Here is a 19303-nt window from a genome sequence, read left to right on the forward strand (position 1 = left end):
GCAGCAGCGACGTCAGTTGACGCAGCGCCAAAGTACATAACAAATAAATGCTAAAATTTCACGAAATACCAAAAAAAGCACACCCAAAAATGCGCACACACCAATACACAGGCACAGTAAGTAAGGGCGCGTGTGTCCCACACAAACGCACACACCTATACATAAACCCATACATACTCATGAATTTCGTATATACTACACGCAAACGCAAGCTGCAAAAGTGCGTTCTCCCCGATAGAGAATGCTTTTGGGGTTGGGGGCGCCCAAAAAGTGGAGCATATAAAATGCCACGCTCTCCCTCTGCCATCGTCTCTCTCTCCAGCAACAAAAGCTGTACATAGGCCTTGCCAACAACAACAAATTGTGAAGCTAAGCAAAAACTTTGTCTGCGGAAGGTTGGGTGGTTGGATGGGAGTGGGAGTGAGTCCGAAAAAGTGCGTGCAGCACTGCAAAAGCCACAAAAGCCAGGGGTGGATTTCGAAGTGCGGAGGGGAAGGTAGCCCCAGAGAGGAAGTGCAGAAACATTTCTTTGGATGTCGACTTTTGGTAATTAATAAAATGAAAGCGTAAGGATTGATTTGGAAGGATTATAACTAGTCCACACTCAATATGCACTTAACTGTCCTTTAGCAGACAACTTGCTTGCATCGTTTGGATATTACGATTAGATAGTGTTTGGTATCAGTTGCATGTAGAAAATATCAAATTTGATGTCATATTTTCACGGCTAATTTCCCTTGGCAAAGTTCCGAAAAAACTATCGCCGTAATAATTATTAATCATTGTGTGTCAAAAGCAAACCTAATAAATTTACAAAAAGAACTAAAGTCTCAAGACGTAGCTGATGTACCCCAACATCCATGCATACCCAAAATATCCCACCAATCAATTTCAATATTAATTGCCCCTGCAATCCGTCCCTGGCTGGAATCCGCACTCTCACACATAGCCACACGCACACGCATTCAATATGCACACTCACGCATATAATGGGGCGCTGCATTGGTGTGTGCGGCCGAAAGCTTTTGCTTATTGGATTTCTAAGCAGCATAAACGGACGGGCAGCAGAGCGACAGCAGCAGCAGCAGCGAAGCAGCGACAGTGGCAGTGGCAGCGGCCGCGGCTGAGAAGCAGCGGCTCCACGTGTTTGTTGAATTGCGTAAATTCCCCCTCAAGTTTTCCGCCAGTCCACAAGCAAACATTCATTGTCATTCTATTGCTCTCTCGCATTGTGTGCATAAAATGGCAGCGCAACAGAAAGAGAGAGAGAGCGACAACGACATGCGCGCTCATATTCAATTCAAGTGTTCTATCTTGCCTCAAACAAGCACACACACATGCACGCATGGTCTTAAAAGCTCGCTCTCGCTCTCTCTCAGCTTGTTGTTGCCCCTCCGCTGCAAAATGAATGCGCATTGTTTTTGTGTTTTTGCCATTCCTCTTTCTTTCTTTTTTCTATTTTTGCCAGGAGAAACGAGTATTTTTTCAATAGGGTCAGTTTTTATTCTCTCTCTCTCTCTCTCTCTCTCTGTGTCTTTGCTTGTGTCTTTGCATTCGAGCAGTTAGAGTGTGTTTGGGTTTTAAAAGGAATCAAAATCAACTTTTAATTAATCGAAACATAAAGGAAATCAAAGGCACAGCTAAAAGTATTTTCCGGCGCAACTCCTGGCTATTTTTCCATTGTAATTAGATTGGAATTGTTGGGATTGTGCAGGAATTTGATATTTTGGGAAGGAAAATGCATTCTATTCGGGGACCAGACACTTGTGGGAATCGGTTGTAATTTTGAGGGTTAATAAGGGAAGTTTTTGGGTTAAAAAAATGTGTTTTGAGGGTTTTTGTGCGTTTCTGAATTGATTGATTAAGAGACCCTTTATAGAATATGCAAATTACTCACACACATTGTTGTGATGGTATACAAATTTTAGGTTTCTTTGAAAATTAAGTGATATTGTAGGAACTCTGTAAAATGTGCTTTAATAAGCGCTTTGTAAAGATCTGTAGAAATTAAGGTTCACTTAGGTTGAGTTTGGATACTTATGGGAATATTATTGGAAACGATTTCAATGAAATAAAAATTCCATTCTACAATTAATATAATAAATTATATTAAAGATTTAAAAAAATCAAATTACGAATCCCTAACCATCCCAAAAAGGAGCGCAAATCCTCAGCATCAGCATGCTCTGTACAATCATTTAATCGAATATCGACCCAATCGTATCATGCTAAATTTGGGAATTATGCATCCTTTAAAGTCCATAAACGAGCCCTCTATGCACTCGCCCCTGAACCTGAACGAGCCCCTAAATAAACCCATTCGAATCAAATTGTATCATCCTCAATTGGGCAATTCCTCAATCTTTAAATAGCTGTTTCATTCGAAGTCTACAATACGACCGTTTCCAGGAATGCCTGAGCGAAACCCTTAACTAGTGCATCTTATGCCCCGGAGACCACCTGGAGATGTACTTGTGCCACCCGCTGGGGAGTAGGTTAAGACCAAGTTTACGTTTTCTATTCCTGGCTGAGATTTTCCCGGAGCATTTTCCGCTTGAAAGGAGCGAGCGCTCCTCTCCCATAATTACCTCATGTCGTACCTTATGCAATTTCGACTGCAAGGAGCGGATGGTATATGTAACTCTCTGTCAGGAGAGAGCAGGATCAGAGAGAGAGAGAGAGAAAATCCACCCCCGGGGAAGGGATTCAATTGTGATGTGGTCCTGTGCATACACACAGGAAACGGAAAAGTGCAGAGGGGATATTGCATCACGGGAGAAGAGACAGACCCAGATAACTGTCGAAGCCAGACCGTTATCCACTATTCGTAATGTTTTTACCTAACTATTTGCACCCCACATCCTCCTCCTACACGACCCATCCTGCTTGAAAGCTTCCCTTTTGCCAGAAGAGAATTGCAAGCTTGCCGCCTGCATTCCAATTGGATTAATGGCGCAAAAGGAAACAAAAACCGCAAGTGGTTGCCACATGAGACAGAGGAGAGGCCGAGAGAGACTCGACTCTCAGAGAGAACAGCAAAACATAAGCAGAGAACCGCGCGTCGCACACACCAATGCAAAACTTTTGCATTTGCAATGGGGCGCAAAGCAAAAGCAAACACAAAAGCCCACACACACGCACAGACACACGCATACATGCACATAAGACGCCTCGGCGGGGGCGGCGGCAGCGAACCAATGCAAAAAAGCCGAAAGTCGCTCTCAGCGCAGGCGAAAACTTGTTTTGTTGCTGCTAGCGACGGCGCAGCCAGCGCTGCTGCCACGCACCTTGGTGCGCAAGCTAAAGACCAATGTTTGAAATTTGTGGAGAGATAAATTCATTTCTTTTAAGTGACAAGTGGCTAAAGAAATTTTACGATAATGACACAATTTCAATATTTGCTATGAAACTTCGAGCTCTAATTGAATATAACTTAATTTTTTCAATCGAGTAACGTGGGCTATCCATTCTCTATGGTACGCAACCACTTTTTGCTTAGAATACATTCAAAAAGAAGTGAGCTCACAGAAGCTAAACGAAATTCAAGTGCAAATTCTTTTGCAGACCACTTTCGTCACACTGTAAGCAGAGAGCCGCCGCTCTATGCTTTGGCTGCGCTTTGCTGCGCTCAATGCTGCGTTTACTCTCACTCTCTGCCCGCCGGGGCGACTGTTGCGCTCCTCTGACTGGTGGTGGTGGCTCCGCTCTGGGGCTGGTCTCTGTCGCCGTCGCTGCCGCTGCCCTGCCTCTGCCTTGCGCCCGGTTGATAGGCCATAAACGAAAATTTTGAACTTCATGCTCGTCTATTCGGCTCGGTCTATTCGGTGGTTTCGGTGTGCTCGCAGCGGCAGCCAGCAGCGTTGTGTGCATTTCTATCGTCTCTCTCGTGTAAAAAGCAGCTGAAAAGCTAAGAAGCAGCGGCCGCCAGCACAAAATAATACAAGAAATTCAATATATTCCCAAAAACATACAAAATTCAAAAACTAACGAAAATATCACAAATATTCGAAGCAAAGCGATAATCGAACAGCCATCAAAAAATACAATAATTATTATTTATTTTCTGTACATGGTTATTGTGGGAAAACTGCAGTGTTCCCGATCGGAAAACGGTTTACGGCACTAAAACATTTTTTCATTTTTATTATTTACATTTTTGGTTTGTGTTTCAACAAATGCAAAAAGAAACATAACGTTAGACTGCATGTGCGTGAGTGTTTTTAAACTGTGTTTATTAGCAAGTGATTGAAAGGTAATTTGGTGGTTAAAACATAATAATAAATAACAAAAAGTGCACTAAATTGGATATCTGTTAAAACATAGAGAAATATCAATAAATATTCGTACAAGTGCTCTGGACAAAGTTTTCTTTCATTTAAAACTGCACTTGGCAAAAGTTTCCATAAATATTCCCCAAGAGAAACTGCAATCCTCGCCAGCCACAAATAAGTCATTCAAGCAGTGCAGTCCTCTCCACACATGCGAGCTGTTCGTGCGTGTGAGTGTGTGTGTGTGCAAATGTCCATCAATGGGGTGGCTGTTCTGCAACGGTAAAATCGCAGTGGCAGCAGCAGCAGCAGCATTGAAACGGGATCACAAACTGAAACCAAAAGCAAACAGTGAAAAATAAAAGTGAAGCAAAAACTTTATGCATAACGAAAAACCGTCTGCATTTTTAATCAAGCAACAACAATAGCGCATAGCAACAACAACAACAAGGCGAACAATAAACAACCCTCCCCGTACCCCGCGCCCCTTCCCTGACGCAAACACACACACACACCCCACCCCACCCCACCCCTCACTTGCCCACCAACAACCTCCTGAGGCACAACCGGAGCTAAACAAGACGAAAATCCAAGTGAATTTGAACCCCTTTTTTGGCACAGCCCAAATTGTCCCCTCTGTGCCTGTGTGTGTGTGCGTGGATGTGTATGTTTTGTGTGTGTTGAAAGTGCAGAAGGAAAATAGTGGTAGAGAGAGCACTGCAAGAGGGAAATAGGAAGAGCGAGAAGTGCATGAACAACTAAAAACTAGAAAAAGGACACTTGTTTCGTTATCAAAGAGAAACTGTGAAAATCGGCGAGCATTTGTGTGAAGCAGTGAAAGAAGTGGACAAAGTGATGGACTACACTGAAAAAAAGAAATACTGAAATGCAAGCGCAGCAATAAATTGTAATACCAACATTTATTTTCACATTAAAAGTTGTTAAAAACCCCTTCCCAAAAGCCAACCCGGAACTCAAGAACTCTACATTAAACAGACTTCTCCTATATCAGGCGATAAGTGTTGATTCCATTTATTTGTGCACAGCTGTTCTCACCGAAAGAATGCCAACCCCAACCAAGACTCTTTGGAGAGTTGGGAATTTAAAAGACATTTGCCAGAAGCCAAGTGGGAATAAAACACCAGAGAACACCAAATAATTCCGATAACAAATCGATTTGTGCAATTCACTTTACGAGCTGGGTCGACTGCCACTGATAAGAAAACTATGCTTGGACTACGAATAAGCTTATTTCAATCTGTGAATCGACGAAACTCATCGTTGAATTCATACATGAAATAAATATGTGAAAATACAACCGATTGTATAAAAATATGCTTCGAGTAGAAATATATAAAGCTGATTATCAGTTGATTTATATATGTATGTAAATTTATGTACACACGTACATACATACATCGAATAAGTATATTTTTAAAACAAATTTAAGCTGAAATCGTCACCGAAACTCACACTATAGTAAAATAAAAATGTAATATACTAACCTATTTCGCTCCCATTCTTTAATTGCAGCCAAATGTCACTGTGAAAATGACTCCACAAATCGACACAAATTTCAACAATCTCGACAACGGCCTGGGGAACATTCAACGACACGAAAACCGGCAAATGCAACAAAATGCAACTAATTTGGAACATTTAAACAACTGAAAATCAATGGCGAAAAATTGAAATTAAATTGAATAACAAATTGAAGAAAAATGAACTGAAGAAGATTTTATGAAAACCAAACGCAACGCAAAAATTTACAAATTGGCATAAAATAATTTTTGGTCCATATTCAACACCAACAAAATTTATAAATAAATAAAAGAGATTTTTTGGCAAAGCTGCGTGCAAATATATAATAATATAAATTATCTCAAACGTCCACACGGGGAAATGTTTTGCAACTAAAGGAAAGTAAAAATTTAAATAAAATCAATGTAAAATTGTAATTAATTAAACCAAAAACCGTCGTAAACAACAAATCAAAGAAAAAACAAAACCCAAAATCAGTTAGAAAACAGAGGGAAATCTTTTTGGAACAAACGCAAAAAGCATCAAAAATTTAAGCCAACAAAATTGGTCAACTCTTCAAAATTATTGGTTCGGACATACCGCAATACTATACACAGCAACACCTACAACAGCAACATCTACAGTAAAAAATACTACAGTAACCGCTACAGTAATCACTCAGTAACAACAACAGCAGCAGCAGAGAACGTGTGTGTTAGTTTGCATAAAAATTTCGTTTCGATAAAAAGCTAAAAAAGTAAAAGCTAAAAAGCAAAAGCAAAACAAACCTTTAAATAAACATAAATCGTAAAAATATATTTCTAAAATACATAAATACATATATATCTATACATATATCTATGCTTACAAAATCTTATCGAAAAGTATTTGGAAAACAATTTTGATAATTATAAAAATATAATTAACTTAACAAAAAACAGAAACATTTTGGCATAAGGAAGTGTGTAGGAAAGTGAAGTGAATGAGGAAGAAGGAAAAACTTAAGAAATTCAAAATTAACATTTGTAAAGAGTTTTACAAATTGAGGATTCAATCTGGATTCTGGTTTTGGATTAATGCGAAAATTTGCAATTGGATATTAAGGTGAGTTTCAAACATACACATTCATACCTTAAATAAATAAATTACGTAAAATATTTATGCATAAGACGGATGAATTTTCTAATCAATCAATCGGCCACATCAAAGCCAATTTCCTAGCATCAATCTCTTGGATATCCTCCCGACAATTGTTCATACAAACTATACATTACCTATAAGCTACATAACTGAGTATACGCCCCACCTCTTCCAAAGTTTCCCCTCTAAAAATAAGTGCTTAAAGGCAAAAATGCTGTTTTAGAAAGTGTCGTCCACAAACATTTGCAAACAATTACAGGTACGTCCCCAACAAAAATACTCTGCCTCTAATTACAATTATAATTTATGCAAAAAAACAAACAGTAAGAAAAACAATTTTTTTTTCAACGCAACACAGACGAAAAAAATTGTCTACGCACTTTGCGTATGATTTATGACACTCGACTCAGCGTTGCATATTAATAACGGTAATGCGTGAAAAGCAGAAGAAGAAAACCAGCGAAAAAAATAGAAAAATGAAGCAAGAAAGCAAAAGTTGCCTAGTTGACATTTCTACATGTGTATGCATGTATGTACATACTTATTTATGTAAAGTTGTATGTATGTAGGCGCATGTGAAAATGTATGTATACCATATGCATCAGAGGCGTGGGCAGGATTATTCTTTCCGGGTTTGAACCATTCCGCCATAAAGCTACTTAGGATCCATAATGAGTAGTACCCGTTTTCCTACTCGTAAGAACTGAGGGATCTAAGGTTTGAGCTGCAATATATTGTGATTAACAGGGATTTCCACTTTCTGAGATCTATCAACGGTGTATGAATAATATTCTAGTTTTCACATTTGAACTGATATTTGATGAAACTATTCTTAAATTACAGCTCTATAGAATTCATTTCAGTTTTCATCAAGAGGTTAAACAAATAATTATTAAAAGAGGGTAACTTGCAGTCGTAATACTCCACCAGAGCCTGCTCTTACCTGTTTCTTTTTCAATAACATTTTGTATAGAATTGCTTTAAGGGTGTTTTAATCCCCCATAAATCCCTCCTGCCTATGCCTCTGTCACACATCCCCTTCTAAGGGCTGTGCATAAATTAAAAATATATTACTGCGCTCGTCTTTCCCTGCCCCTTTCCTCATTCACTGCACACTGCTGCTGCTGCCGCTGCTGCTGATGGCGTTTCATCTAAGCCAAAAACTGCGTCGCAGTTGACACGCAATCCCCCCATTCAGTCAGCCGCTGCCATCGCCACTGCTGCTGACTGCTCTGCCGGCATTGCTGCTACTTTGACCTACTTAGTGGCGCAGCGTGTTCCAAATTTTGTGGCGTTGTGTGTACTCTTTTTTTTGTGCTGTTGCTGTTGCCGTTGTTGTTGCTGGTCGCCCCCTCTCGCTCCAGCTAGCTCACACGCCCTCCCTGTCTGGGTTTTCTATTGCGTGTAGTTTTTCTGTTGCTGTTGTTGTTGTTGGGGGTCTTCCGCATTTAATTAAATGCACAACTATTTTTTTGTTTCTCTTTTTGTGTCTTGCTTCGTTTGCTTTTGCGCTGCATTTTCACTTGTCGGAAGTGCGTCTCCCTCTGGCACACACACTCGCACTGCTTCTTACTCACACCTCCGTCTCGCATGCTCTCTCTCACGTGCATTTGCACAATCGTTAAGTTTGTTTCCTAGAATAGGAGGGGGCCAACCAACCAATCCCCATCTCCCTTGCACACCCGTCCCGTCCGACATGTACCATGAGAGCGCGCATATTGGTCTGGTCTGGTCTGAACTGCTTGGATGTTGTAACTGACGCAATGCAAGTGACTCTCATTCTTGCGGTTGCTCTTGTTGCTGTTGCTGTTGCTGTTGCTGCTGTTGTCGGTGTCGGCACTTGCGTAAAGTGTCTATGATATGCCGCCCCCCTTTCCCTATGTGGGTCTTCTTCTGGTCGTTATAATTGTTTAAATTTTATGACTTGCCACTGCAGTTGCCTGAATTTTAATGCCAACGATTACCAAGAAAGCCAAAAGAGCAGGCAGCAACCACAATAAAAGAAAGAATACGGAGTACACACAAAATGCAACTTTATGTTGCAACAAGTACAAAAGGAAAGAGCTTTGCTGCTTAGATACACTGCATTCAGGAAACATGAATCTTGATTCTCTTTTACGCCTTCCAACGATGCAAGAGACTGCGCAACAACTGCTCTCCAGTTGCCTGATTGTTAGTACAGTTGTTCCAACTTGGCAAGGGGCGACACTGCAGACAGCAGGGAATGAGGAAAAAGGCCAATTGAGGCGCCATCATTGAGAAGCATTTGGCAATGCATTTACTTATTTATTTTCTTGATGAAGCATTTGAGAAAGTGTTTAACACAAATCTGTAATAATTACATCCATTTAGAAAATTCTGCACTTTAGCATATCCCTCGTTTCTGTGACAGAAGCCTAGACCTGCACCCCTATGTAAATTCCTCTAATAATTATAATTATGATCATGATATTACTGTTAAGCTGTGTGTTTTTTATAACCCCCGTCCCCATGAAACAATAAAGCTAAAACACGCACATGTTTCCGCCAAAGGCTGCATTTGGCATTCAAATTGTAATCTTAAAAGAAAAATAAAAAATGAAACTTACATGAAACTTGACCATAAAAAACATCGTATGAAATAATCGTCTTTATGAGCTGCTAATTAGACTTATCAAATAACGAAAAGGCCAACACGAATAAAAGTTTTTCTGGACTGCAAAAATGTGACAGAGGAGTGGATGGTGGGAGGGTTATGCTGAAAGGGGAACGAATGGAAACCTGTCAGCGTCAGTCAAAGTGACAATTTTTTCTTCTTCATTTGCTTCTTTTTATTTAGTCATTTTTTGTTGTTTTCTTTGGGTATGTTGTTTCCATGGCACTTAAGTGTTGACTATACATAGAGAAACGTACCACATGAGCAGAGGTAGGCCTATCTTCAGACAGAGATACATTGTATGTAGATATGTATGTATGTACATACATATTTGTGAAGCTATGTGCAATGTCTGTTGGGGTTTGGCAAACTAGCTTTTATTTTTCTGTATACCCTTTGAGAAGGTATTTGCGTTTTGGTCAGATTTGAGCCAAATGTGTATAATAATGTTTTAAAAAATTGTTAAAGTTGTTTGTTGAAATTGAAATATTTTTGATTTGATTTTAATGCCATTCTACATGCCATGCAACAGCAACGATCGATCTTCAGTGTATGTATGTACCTTTAGCTTCGGTATTTCGTATAAAAGTCTTGTATATTTTCGTGCAGCTTTTTTCTGCCCACTATTCCCCGGTTGAGTTGCTAATTGCCAGTTGCCTTTTTGCTCTACTTCGCACACACACACACACACACACACACACACACACACACACACACACACACACACACACACACACACACACACACACACACAGATAAACAATCGAAAGAGCAAACGAAATGAAACTTTTGCATGCAAGCAGCAGCAGCAGCAGCAACAGCAGCAGCAGCAACTCCAATGTGTGGGTGTGGGTGTAGCATGTACCACGATGGTTGCCTTGCCGCAATAGTTTGCACAAATAGAAAACGCATTTCATGGGCGGTCGGTCATCGTTGTGTCTCTTTTTCTCTCTACAACTCCACCTAACTGTCTCGCTCTACGGCTGTCTCTGCTTCGCTTTGGGTTGCTTTTATCTGCATTGAACAGCGGTTGAAATGTGTAGTTTCATTGCCATTCGAGAGTGCGCTATGTGTGAAGAGCCGTAAAAATAGCATATACCGATTAGTACATAGCCAGAGGAAATGGAAGTTATGGGAATTTAAATTCCGCACTTTGAAAGAGGTTGTTTTGGGTTTGTATTTGGTTGGAATGATTTATTGGGATAGGTTTTTGATCCGTTCTTTTTGAACTATGAATTATTGAACAATTTTGATGAATATCAAATAATAGCTCTAAAACTCTCATATTTCATTGAGTTTTTTAGCGACCAAAAGCACATGTTTCTAATAAAATACAATTTGAAATGAAATAAAATTGCAGGCGGCCAGAAATCCAACACAAAAATTTGTCAATTCATAGCCAGAGAGAGGCTATTACATCACAGCCCCAGAACAGAACTGAATGCTGATAATTCCGGAATAAAAAAAAAACTACACACACACAGAAAGACACGTGTAGATTCGTATAAATATTAGACACATGCAGAAGGGCGCAGCAAATAAAAAATATGCTGAAAAAAATACAACAAAAGTTACAACAAATCAGAAAGAGGGGAAAAAGCTAATGGCTGATGTCGTTCGTTGCTATATAGGAAATACAGCCATAGAAATACATAGGCCTATGTACACTTGTCGTCATACGCCATGTACTGGGCCTACACATCTCTCCCTCTCTTTCAGTCACACTCTTTCGCAGTCAATCTCTATCTCTCTTTCAGTCTGTGCGAACGCAACGAAACGCAAAAAAGCAGCAACACAAAAATATTCACAAGTCGCATCCAAACTGTTGGGAGAGAGAGAGGCAGAGAAGTGTTAGAGAGAGTCGGAGAGCGACCTACAATTAAATTGGCTCAAAGTGCGTAAGAGGCAGGCAGTGGCGGAGGGGGAGGAGTGGGCAGCGGCCTGCACAGCAACAAAAAAGTATAAAAAATCTACAAAAAACGGCAGCAACAGCAGCAGCAGCAGCGATAGAAAAAAACCTTGAACGCCACAACATAATTAAAAATGTGCGTAGACACACCAACACTATCACAGAAACACGCGCATAGAGAGAGGAAGAGCGATAGAGAGAAATACAAGAAAAACTTTTGCAGTGCGTAAAGCTTTTCTCGCTTTACAAATGACATTCACGCGCAATAAATATCAGGCGGCAGGCAGCAACAGCAACAGCAACAACAAAATCATGAACCTAAAAAAAGCTCAACTGCAAATACAACAAAATGCCTTTTTTACGTGTAGTTGTAGGGGGTGTGTGGGGGAACGAGGAAGTCTAAAAATGGCCGCAGCACAAAAAACTACTCGTAGGCCTATGACCAATGCAAACGAGGGAGAGAGACAGGAGAAGATAAGCTTTGCAAAGCTTTGCGATGCCACCACAAACGCACACAGAAATTGACAGAAGCTTTTGGCATGGCACGATCTATAGATCGATCTATGTATAAGTCTGTGAGGGAAAATTAAATTACAAGATTTTTAGCTAGAGTTTGGTTTATATTCGTTGTAATCAAATTCAGAAAGTCAGAAGACATTATTAAGACAAATCTTAATTCAAACTTAAACACTTCCTTAAACCAAATTTATTCCACCCTATACCAAATCTCTTTTTAAAGAACCAACTTCCTCCAAATAGCACTCAATTAGGCCCATTCCATCCCATCCCATCGCTGTTCAAGCTTCAATTCAGAAGCTGCAACGGTGACACATTTTCTTTTTCATTCCAATCGTAATACGTCTTCTGTGCCGGGGAAATGCAAGGCACAAAAATTATTATTTAATTGAAGAACCTTCGGCTACCCCAATTTCTTTTTAATAACAGCTAATTAAGTCAAGTATAATATACGGATATTATGCCAACAACACAGGCAAACACTCTAGAACACTCGAAGGCACACACATACTTATGTATATAATTCTTGAAAATTTCCTCAATCTGGGACTGTCATATGAGATTTAGTATACTCTTTACAAGGGTATACTCGTACCAGGTAGAGCGACAGAAGTTGGTTTTTGTATCCCTCATAAGAAAGAAGGAATATTTTCATTCTGATGAGATAAATTTATAGCTATTTTCCTATAATTTTTTTGATACTCCGCGTTTGCTATTTTCCCATTATCCACCTAGTACTCTCAACTTTCTTCTGAATAATGAGTATTTTGCAGTCGGAATGCCATCTGCAGCAATATTACAAACATGTTACGAGTTTGTGTGGTTTTATTTTTGTTTTTTCCCCCCTTTGATGCGACTGTTTTGGAAGTTCTATTTCCACCGTCTTTTTTCCGGCACCACCTCTTATATCAGCCCTTTTCCCCGAGTGTAACACCGTAGTACCCCAACTCGTTGGCCAAGTCAAGCAAAGATGCCGCTTGGAGTGCACTCGTGTCGCAGTTAAGGCGAGAGCGAGAGCGAGAAGTGGAACAAAAAGCACAAAAGAAAAATGGTTAAGGAAATTAAAAAGCATAAAAACAACAGCGAAAGCAGCAGGCAGGAGGAGTAGAGGAGGGAAACAGCTTCCGTTAAAACAAAAGCGAATTCAAGTGGAAGAAGGAACAAAGAAAGCGAGCAGCAGCAGCACACAACAAAAAAAAGGGTTCCCAAAAGCGAATAAGCGAGGGGGAGAGAGAGAGAGCGAGAGATGGAGAAGAACTCACGCAAAGCGCACATATGCAGCATTTACCGTTAGTCGCTTCGAGGGGCGGTTTTTTGATCTTGTGGTTAATTTCTTGATTTTGGTTTTGTTTTGTTTTGTTTTATGTCGTGTTTCTTTGTTCCCTCGTCTTCGTCATTTGAGATGCAGATAGAACTCCGGATTGCACTTGCCTGATAGGAAACGAATCATTTGCGGGTAATTTATTCCCACAATTGGGGGGAAGCTCTTGAAGCAATGCGAGTTGTTGTTAATGATAGGAAATGAAAAGATTTGTTGAGAAAAGAACTGCAATTTTGATTGGGATAAAGGTCTACAAAGAAAATGCAGTATTAAAAAACGACAAAAAATGTGATTGAAAAGACTATTTTTGTCCACCAACCCTTTCTCTATCTCTTAATCACTTTGCCTTTGCCTATTCCCAATCAACGAAATACTAAAAAAAACGTATGGAGTACTCCCTACCAATAACGGCGTTTTTCCCTCAAGTCTCTAATGAACTCTCGTGGGCCAGCCAACCAGAGACACAAAGAGAGAGAGAGAGAGAGGCAGAAAAAAACCATTGCACATGCGACGTTGCCTTGGCTGCATTTTCTTGTAATTAGTGTGGGGTAACTAGGTGGCCCCGCAGTTGTGATGAGTCCAACACTTCCACTGGCATACCGTCTACACACCACTTCACTCTAGACTCCACTCTCCTCCTCTCTTCTTTGACTGTCTATCAGCCGTGCAGCCATGTGTGCAGCTAACCCTTTTGGGCCCCCTCGACTGACATTGAGTGCACTTCAAAGTAGCAATTCAATTTCATGGTTATACCCCATCCCCCACTGAGAAGAAGAGGTTCTTTTTTTTTTGGGTGCTCTGTGGTGTTTTGCGACCGTGTAAATCACGTCTGTAGAAGCGTTGCACTTGAGTTCGTGTCGTGGACAGAGGACAGAGACTGAAATGCATTTTAATTAGACCGAAAAAATAGAAGCGCTCGCTGCAGGCGGTCTCGAAATGTGTTTTATCAGCGGTCATCGCAATGTAAATGAGACACCTTGCGCAAGACGAGTCGTGGGGGAGAGAATCACCCACGCATAACGTAACGAAAAACTCGGAAAAGTCTGGGAAAATGCATAAATTAAGCTTGAAGCGGCAGTAAAAGAAGTAACAACAAGTGGAACAAGCAGCAAGCAGCGTTATTCAATAGCTGTAAAGTAAACTGCATGCTGCTCACTGCTTACTGCTTGCTTTAGGTGTGAGAGATGCAAGCAGCAAGACTTGCGCAAATGCATTGCTCAATTGTTTGACATTGCCTGTGGGTGGGTTCGAGTTGGAGTTGGAGTTGGAGGCTACTCCAAAGTGTGACTGTTACAACCAAATTAAGCAGCCAAGCGTATGACAAAGAGAGAAGACAATAACAATGACAATGCCAAGTCAGTCAAGCGCCAAGACATGTGTATGGGAGGGAGGGCCACAGCCGCTGCTTTGATGGCTACTGCTTTGTCGATAGGTTGGGTGGGTGGCAAGACATGTAATTGCTTTGTTGCGTAGCCTTTGCCAGGATGCAACAGATGTTGCAACATGTTCGATAAGCATTACAGTTACATGTTCCTTGTGTGATATTTCATGAATAATGGAAACAACTCCTTTAACATGCATATTAAATATTTATATCCCTTCTTTTATTGCCTAAACGAATTTACCACAATTTTATTTCATTTCTCTCTCATTGCAGGTAAGCGAATTTCCTCTTTGTTCGAGCTAATTAGGCCGTCGTCTAACTAAACGTAAACGTAAGTTCCAACGCCGTAATTGCATAAACATTTCTCATTTCTGTATTACTCCTTCACTCCTCGTTTTTTTTGCCATATTTGTTTTGCATTCAACTCCAACTACCTCCTTGGAGGCATTTTCCATTTGCCTTTCCGTTGGTTTCTCTCTCTCTCTCTCTCTGATTCTCTGGGATTCCTGGCCATAAATTTTGCAATTAACGACAAATGTCACTTTGTCTGGCCGATGGCAACGTCGACTACGACAACGGCAACGCCAACGACATCCACTGCAAGCAACTCCAACCCCAGCAGGGAGCGGTGCGGGTTGAGATTCCGGGTTTGAGGTACAACTCTTTATTTTATGTTTTTTTTTAAGCCAGAAGCCAGAGCCTGGCTGTGAATGCTTTTAGCCCAGGACCTAGCCAAGCATGTCCTGGCCTCTGACCGGGCGAACGACTACCCCACCAGCTACAGCACCACACCACCCACTCTTACGGTCTGCTCGTCCTGCAATTGCATTAAAAAGCATAAATTTACTTTAGCCCAGGCTCGGAACGTTATAAAATCCATTTATGCACTTCACTTGCTCTCTTTTGCATGGCTCCAACTCTGTGGCAGCCACCCAGCCCCCATCGTAGCCCACCCCACCCCACTCTTTGGGCTGTGTTGCATGCTGGTCAGACTGGTTGAGTTCTCTGGGTCCTAGGGTCCTGCAATCTACAATAATTTCTGATTTCTTTTTTGTGCTGTTCCCATTTTATATTTTTGCTGCCAATTTCTGCAGCAAGCAGAGAAACCAACAGAAGGGGGAGAGAGACAAGGAGAGAGCTATGCAATTTTTACACAAATTCCCCACCAGCCACCCAAAACCCACTTTTCTTTTGTTTTCCTTTTCCCCCTCTTGTTTTTTTTTTTTGGACGATGATGAAGTTTAATTTAGACACGATGGGTCCGAGTCCGAGCCTCACCCATGGTGCACCCGCATGGCAGTGCCTCTGCCTCTGCCTCTGCCCCTGCCCCTAGACCACAATTGCCACCCACTTTCGGGGCAACTGAAAGCCTCTGCTGCATGTCAAGGATGGAAGGATGGATGGAGCTGGAGGAGAAGTTTCGGAATATTTTAAATGCAGCTCTTTTTTCTGCCATACAAATTCTTGTTGCATTCCTTTGGATGGTAAAGCCGTGTGTGGGGGAGATCAGAGAATTTAATTCGTGATTTTCAGCGCTTAAATAAATAGCTCTTAGCTTTGAGGCTTGGAGGCTTGGAGATAAAGAAAAATCTCAGAAATCGAATGCTAATTTTGTAGATACATTTAGCTTCCATTCGAGTGTTTAATTCCGAATTAATTGAGTTCTGTGAAACCATAGTGAGCCTTTCCCCTTTTTAAATGACATCTCTAAAACCTCTCCCATAGATATTTTGGTCCTAAACATTTCTGTGGATAGTTCTTTCTAATTACAAATTGTTTTTTCCTGTGGATGCTGCAGTTGGATTATTGCGTTTTTCTGCTTTTTTCGCACTGTGCTGGCTGCCCATTGCCCATTCATTAATCTCCTTCTCTTGCTCCCTAACAGTCGTTATCCTTTCTCCCATCTTCCGCCTCTGCCTATGCATAGTTTTTGCACTCTGTGCCACACGTGTGTGTGTGGCATCCATCCTCTCTATCCGTTTAGATGTTTTGTCCATTTCCGTTTTTGCTCCTCCTCTCTAATATTATTTCGATTTTCCCAGTTATTTCATTTCCCTTGCCACACACACACACACACTCTGTCGCTGCTTCTCTCTCACTCTTGCTGTGTTGCCTCAAAACTTAATTTCCTCTATAAAGGGGCGTGGCAGAAAATGCTGCAGTTTCCCCCCTGCCGTCCGCTCCCTCTCTCTCTCTCTCTCTCTGGCAGATAAACAATCAGCAAACTGCAGCAGCAGCATAAAATAATAAAACGAACAAAAATGTAATTCCCCTTTTTGCTGCTTCCTCCTCCTTTTTTTGCACTCGTATTTTCTGGTAAGCGTTTCCTCTTTCAAAACTTTTTGTCTGCCGACTTTTTCATGTGTGTTTGTTGTGTGTGTGTTGTGTGTGTGTTGCATGTTTGTTTTGCATGCGCTTTTCTGCAGAATTTTCGGCAATATTCCATTAATACTTCTGCTCGTATGCGACGTGGTTCTCTGGAGCCCTTTCCTCTTTTTGTTTGTTTTGTCAGTTGTGCAAAAAGTTTTTTTTATACAAATAAATTTTTGCAACGATAAATTTGCAGAATGCAGAAATCAATTTAGTTGATGTCTGTGTGTGTGTGTGTGTGTGTGTGTGTGTGTGCTGGCCACTGCATAAATAAATCATCAATGCATTGGGGGGATGCCATTTTTGGTTGTTTTTTCTACAGATCCAATTGCAGTTTCCTGTCTAGAGATCAGAGCGTGAATCAAAATGGAAATTCGAGATGAGGGGGGAACTGTGCTGCACCTGTCAGGCTGCATTTTTTCTAACAACGAAACTTTATTTGTTGTAGCCAGAAGCAATTTTTTGCACTAAATGGAATTTTTAAATTGAAATTGAATTGGAAATTGGATAAACAAAAATATAAGAAAATATGTCCTGAGGGGTAACAGTTGTGTGATGGTTTAAAGAAGGAAAAGGTAGAGATTATAATAAAATATAAAATAAATTTGTGATGCATAAATCTATTTATTACAATTTTAGTTACTACCTAAAGACACTCTAAGCATGAATTTCATATGCATTGCCTTAAGTAAAAGAGTGAGCAATATTTCTATAAAGATGCGGCCATAAATGTCAGCCACTTTTCCTGCATATAAGGCCAGAGGTTTCATGATAAAAACATCCATAATACTTGCAATGTTCTAGCTAAATCTTTATATTTTAATTATCTGAATATATTCGAAGCATCTGAAACCCATTACGTACACCTGACAACCATGTTTAATTAAGTTTGAGTACTGCTGACAGGATATCCTTAAGTTGCATTCACTCAGCACGAGCTGAGCGGTCAACCCAAGTCGCTTTGCATCCTCCAGAGCACGTGTGCGCACTCGCCAGCCCCCACCACCACCACCCCTTAGCATGCTGCCACTATCCTTTCTGTACCTTGTACATTTACGGAAATCCTCTAAACAAAAAACCTTTTAGTCGCAGCCGAAACTATTGATGGATGCCAGAACTCACACAGACGGAAAACTAAAACCTTTTATCAAAGATAAATAAAATGGAGAAAACTAAAGGAAAGGGCAACCCAGGAGAGGCAGGGAGAGAGCTGCAGCATGCGACAAATGCAGGGAAAAAGGGAACATGTGAAAAAGTCAGACGAATCGAGCATATGTGGGTTGTGGCACGTGGGGATGTGCTCTGTGTTTGGCAAAAAGCCTCTGGTTGAAAGCCAACCAATGTGCAATGTCTGTGCTGGCGGAAATTCTAGAGTGGTTTTCCAGAGGGGGGAGGGCTGGAGCTGTGTCTGCCTACGTTGCACCCTCTCCCACTGCCACTGCCACTGGCCGCGCTCTTTTTCTCTTTCAACTGCAGCAAATGTGAAATAAATTAAAATATTTTTATCTACACTCGTGCACGTAGCCCAACACCCCAACCACCCACCTTCAGACAGCTGTAAAAGTTTTTCCAAGCTTTGGAGTTTTTCCAACCCTCCTCTCTCTCTCTCTCTGCCTCTGCCTCTGCCTCTCAGTTCCTCTGCCTCTTTTGCCGCTTTGGCCAAAGTTTTTTGTTTTTGCAGAGTTGCAGTTTTTGGTCTACAAAATGTTTGTCGTTGTTGTTTGTTATGCAAAAATTATTGATGCAACTCTGGCTAAAAGGGTTGCAAACTGCAGTCTCTCTATTTCTCACTCTTTCGCTCTCTCTCTCTCTATGTTGCTGTCGCTCTTTGCCGCTCCTTTGGCTCCCGTCTCTCTTTTATGGCTTATACATATGTGTTGTCTGCTTTTTGGCGCATTGCACTAACCGACTATAAATGAAATGCCGCATGACGGCCACCCCAGGCCTCCCAACCCCAAACCAAAGCCCCCGAACATACATACAATCCCCCCCTTTGGACTCCCCCCTGCCTGTGTGCCGCATGCAAAAAAGTGAAAGTTTCTACTGCTCCTTTTTTGAGCTTTCCAAACAGAGAGAAAGAGAGAAAGAGCACTGAACAAAGTGGGTAGAGAGGGTGGCGTATGCTCTGCACTTTGTTTGGGGGTTGCATCCCCCTCCAGGCACTTGCCCCGTGCCTCTGCCGTGCCTTTGCCGCCACCCCCTTGGGCCAGAAATGCTGCAGTCGAGGGTTGTTGTGTTT

At 41.2% G+C, this 19303-nt stretch overlaps 1 protein-coding gene across 1 annotated transcript in view; it reads left to right on the forward strand.

Moving 5' to 3' along the window:
- The first annotated feature begins 6738 nt into the window (after positions 1-6738).
- Positions 6739-19303, forward strand: part of LOC117901564 (zinc finger protein chinmo) — a 45683-nt gene continuing 33118 nt past the window's right edge. The window contains exon 1 of the mRNA XM_034812361.1: positions 6739-6893. The gene's annotated coding sequence lies outside the window, so the exon portion shown is untranslated. The remainder of the gene's footprint in view (positions 6894-19303) is intronic.

Source organism: Drosophila subobscura, chromosome U (assembly GCF_008121235.1).
Source record: "Drosophila subobscura isolate 14011-0131.10 chromosome U, UCBerk_Dsub_1.0, whole genome shotgun sequence".
NCBI lineage: Eukaryota > Metazoa > Arthropoda > Insecta > Diptera > Drosophilidae > Drosophila > Drosophila subobscura.